This window comes from Cryptomeria japonica, chromosome 4 (assembly GCF_030272615.1).
Source record: "Cryptomeria japonica chromosome 4, Sugi_1.0, whole genome shotgun sequence".
In the NCBI taxonomy this organism is placed as follows: domain Eukaryota; kingdom Viridiplantae; phylum Streptophyta; class Pinopsida; order Cupressales; family Cupressaceae; genus Cryptomeria; species Cryptomeria japonica.
This window is the reverse complement of record NC_081408.1, coordinates 549,783,551-549,788,979: the sequence shown is the minus strand read 5'-3', so window position 1 is coordinate 549,788,979 and position 5,429 is coordinate 549,783,551.

Below are 5,429 nucleotides of genomic sequence, written 5' to 3'. Positions count from 1 at the left end.
CAACAAACCAAGCTTGCCAACATATAAGATAGCATCCGATGACCAAATCAAAACCAACTAACTGAACATGAATCTGAGTAAACTAATTCCATAACCCAAACACACTGAAGCATACCGAATCATACCAGATCATGACAATCCAATCCAACCAGAAACCAAACAACTTACCGGGACCAGAAGGATACCGATAAAGCAACCAAAAGAGCTAGTGTTAAAATCAATGACAAAACATCAATTTAACACATAATCAATTCCTCCAAATGGCCAACATGTTTTGGCAGTATTTTAATATTCAAATCCAAGAGATTGGTGAAAAATATTATTTCTAAGTCAGCCAATGACTCATAACAAAGTTAGGGTCTCCAATATAAACCCTTCCTTTCCTCTTTTGAACATCTAAGATCTAGAGATTAAAGGAGACTCTTATGAAGTGAAAGTGTAGGTTTTATGAAGTCTACAAAAGCAATTAAGCATTCATCAAGTCTAAATCAAGTATTTTCAACATCCTTGGGAGCTTTGAAGACATTGAAGAATAATAGGAGATCACCGACTGATGATTGGCATGTACCTCTCACTTAGGCTTTGGTATGGTTTCATGTTGTTTTCATGTCTTTGTATGAGCTTCAATTTTTTATTTATATTCATGCTTTAGATCTCTATAGCATTTGTGATTTGAAGCATTTACATTTACATTTACAAACATTTAGGGTTTGATCTCCAAAGTGTAGGGTAGAACTCTATATTTACTTTCTTGTTCATTTAGGATCTTGCATACACACAATATTTTTGCACACACATTTTCAGTACATTATTGGCTATTTCTGGATGTGGAAATCACCAAAATAAGGGGTTTGACTAAGGAAAACTATATAGCCACCTAGACACCCTTTTTCAAGTTGCAGGTGAAGGTATAGGAATCGGGCAGATGCACGAATTTTGGGACCAACAGAGGACACACAGATAGTCTCAGGGCTAGGATTTGATCTCAAATCATGGAGATAGGGGCATTGTGCCCTAGGATAGGGCCAGGGTGTGGCACCCTAGTCTCCAAGGTTTTGTAGTTTTCTACGCAAGATCTCCATTTACGACCCTCAAGATCTCAGATCCAGAAATCCACCTTTTTGTTTGCATAGGGACCAAGGCACCCAATGCCCTGGTCCTATGAATTTTTCTTCAATTTTCAAAATCAGCTACGCCTCTAAGTCTATTTTTGAACTCTTCTTTTTGTATCTCTATTTCAGTTTATGTAAAATCTGCATTTTTAGTTTTAAGTGTGCTTCGTTTCTTATCTCTTAGTTTAGTCAATTATTGCATCATATTTCACATATCTACTCATTTAAAGCAAAGGAATAGAAACCCTAAGAGATATTCCTTGACTCTCTCTTGTTGGCATATGTGCAGAAGTGTGATGACATGATGATATTTTATGTTGTCATTGATGTCAATAAGCTAAAGTATGAACCGGTATATTGAAGTAAGCAACCTGCCAAGTCAACTAGTATGATGATACAAGTAAACTGATATGATGATACAAGTGAAGCGATATGATGAAATGTGAACTAGTATGATGGAATGAATCGGTATATGCAGAAAGTGAACCAATATGTGAACCGGTATATGGAAAGTTTATATCGGGGTTTCTAGTTGATGCATGCCAAGTCTGTGTGATTCGACTGATGACATCCTATGATGGGTTAGCATTGAAATGAAGATCAAATCATGTTGCCACATCAGCCTTGTGCACATGAAGGATTTTCTTGAGGATCTTGCATGAAGAAGATTGATCCTATCTACCTCAGGAATGTGTGAAGTCTCAGTAAATGGTGGAGAGCGCGTGATGGGTTACCAGCTTCCAGAAGCGAAAAAGAACGAACAATGGAGAACATCTTGAGATCTATTCAAGACTATTTTATTCAATGCAATGTGTTTGAATGGTCAGGATTGGACCAACTATATTGATAACCTAAATGTTTAGGGTTTAGGGTTTATGCTACTGACCTATCTGTTACCTATAAGGGCGATGATGATTTGCATTGTGAAGTTGCTGGCAAATGCTATGTGTGTATCCAAGTGAAGAGATACTTGATTCTTGCCAGACCAAAGAAGTGTGTTGATACCTGTAGAGTGTAATTGCATAAGTAAAGGAACTAAAATGGATCTGTCTTGGCATTGAGTGTTGTTATCAGATCAGTGTATTACCTATTGACTTCTAACCATTTCAGCGGTTGGAAAATCCCTTAACTGGCTAGCTTTAATAGGATTTATGTAAATCCTTTAATAAGGTGACTCAAATTCATTGAGTTCTTCAAATCCTCTTGTGAGGTAACCTTTAGCAGGGTTCTTGTAATGCCCCACCAGGAAACCCCTAAGGGTTTAAGTTAAAAACACTCGAATAGGGTGTAAATATTTTTTTTTTATAATAATAGTTAAGAGTATTACTGATAAGTTACAACATTAAGATAGTTGGGAGTCATCTAAAACTTAGATACCACAGCGGAAGGATAAACGAACCTAAGGAGTTTCCCAATGTGATTACATAACCTTACACCTAACTCAACATGCGTCAACTGATCCAATAAGCTGGATAACTTAATTACGAGATAATGCATAAGACTTGAATATACATATGTTCAATGATTTGACATCTTATAATTTTAGGAAGTGTTCATTTACTTTGGGTGGTTAGGAGGCCATTGTGAGGTTATTTACTCAATGCACATTAGCACCTAATTAATTTAAGAGGCCTCCCTTAAGGTTCAATGCAATTAATATAATGAAGTTCATTCATTGGTTTTAAGATAATCACCCACAACTGATATCTTTCTTTATAATTAAGAGTATGGCTATTAAGATGAGATTCGTTCATTAAGGATTAAACTTACATTAATAGAGTGAGGTTCCCTCATTAAAGTTTAAGCATCACCAACTAAAGAGTCGTAGTTCCTTTAAGGAGGGTAAAATGTAATTAGTCATAGGGTTCATTCATTGGAGTTTTAATAATGCTAATAGATGGACTAAATTCATTAAGGTGGGAATGTATTAGGAACACATGAGTTATTCCTTTAAATTAAAATATAGTTAGCAAGATGATATTCAACACTATAGGATTAAAATACAAGTTCATAGTGACGTTCTTCCATTAGGAATAAAATATAATTATCTTATTGCATGTCACTCTTTTTTAGTAAATGAAGTTAATATGAAAGGATACATTTACCAAGATTAAGATGTAAACAACTATACGAACACTTCCCTTTTTAGTTCAATTTTAGCAATCATAAGGGATTCTTTTATTAAGGTTACAATTATGGATAATTAGTTGAGTTAACCCAATTTCCAAGTTAATTTTGGTAAGGACTATTGTTAAGATTAAAACGTGAAATAACTAAACAAATTCATCCAATGTAGTGGAACATAATTAACATGGCATTACTCATTTAAGAAGATAAAAGTAAATACCTATATGACATTCATCCTTTAGATTTCAACTTAGAAATTATAACATTAATTCTAACTTTGTTTCCCATACTCATTTGCTCAATTTACATGCTTAATAACAAGTTAATCCAATGATGTAACCTAGCAAGATTCTTTCCACTATTAGTACTTTTAATTCACATTATCAAAATACTTTTCCCATAATCTTAATTACAATTTTCCATGAACCTGATTTACTACATTTGTCAAGATCTATAATTTTATGCACTTAGATTTAAATTCGTTAATTTCCCCTTGCACACTTATGAAAAATAACCATACATGATAACTTAAAGCATGAAACAAAGGAGCTAAAACATCGTATAACACAGATATGATCTCGGAGTTCACCCCTAAAGGGCTACATCTCCGGGTCTACTCAACTGCAAGACCCCTTTGGTATTATATCGTTAGGAATACATGATTTATAAGTCTTTTACATCTTTGCCTCTTAGGCGAACACTGTAATGCCCCGTCAGGAACCCTAAAGGAAAACATCATAATCTATGCAACTAAGGGTGAAATAATTTTTTTATTTTTTATTTTTTTATTTTTTTAAAATGCATGAATTAAACCTTAGTACATCTAATAACATAGCGGAAGTTTTACACTTGAATTTCCTAAGGGTTGCCAACGAATATTACTTCATAAATTAAATATTTAAGATAAAATTTCCACAATGAAAGAATCTAAATTTCTTCAAGCAATCATATATTATATACATCAGAAATCAGTAATTGAAGTAGCATATATTACAATATTTCTTTGCTTTCAATATTCAAAAATACATGTTTTCAAAATGAAATTACATCATGAGCTAAAATGAAACAAAATGAAAGTTACATATAGTTTCTTTTCAAAACCTCTAGTATTTAACTGAAAGATGGATAGGAAGAAGAGTTAGTACATGAATCACGATCCAAGATCATCAGCGAAGTCCTTCCTCGCCCGAAGATACGTACCAGAACATCCGTTGGGAAGTGACACTACCACCTGACCATGTGATTCTGAAAAGGAACCACCCCACCGTGCTGGAGATAGTAGATAACCCTCAAGCAAGCAAAATGATACAAGAACAAAAGGACTACAAGACTCCACTTACATTCATGTGACCTAACTCACAGAATACTAGTGACTCTAAGGAGAAAGTGTCATCGCATGTCTTACGGTGGATACCATGGTACAGCCTCCATAGGTCCCGACCCCCATCCTAGGTTATCCTGGTGACCTCTCCCGAACCTCCGATTCCAACTAAGACTCATGCGGACCTTACCAACCCTCTCATGAAGACAAGGTGGTAAGTTTGCCATTCCAGGCCTTCTCACTACATTATGAGCCCTATACTAGCACTCACCTATGTGCGAGGCACATTATTTCTGTAGCATCCTAAAATTGTGACACTTGCAATTTCGACTGCATTTCGGTCTTCACGATGGCGACGCAACACGCAACCTGAATGGAGACCCCGAAACTTGATTACGACACTGAAAACTGCATTTTTCAAGCACCCTGGCCTGAAACTCCTTGCACCCTGCTGTCCCGGGAGGTGGGACCAGAGCACCCAGCGCCCTGGTCCCCAAGGACCATGGCGCCCAGTGCCCTAGTCCTTGGGTCCTATTTTGGGCCCGGTCTCCTTTGGACTTCGGGTCTTTTTGTTTGCAATTTGGAAAATAAACTTTCCTGGTCGGCCTAAGGTCAGGAAAATCAGTCTATCAGCCCTAAATGACAAGTATATAAACTACATTTTCCTCTCTCATTTGGGGAGATACATACATGAGGGAAAAGGTGTGGAAACTATACTTAAGCATTCAAGCATTCAAGCATTCATTCCAAGTCTCCATTCAAGGCTAAGTGTTGCATTCAAGACAAGGATTCAACCATTGAAGAGGAGATCACATACTACATGCTACATACAACATACTACTACAACATACAACATACAACATCTAAAC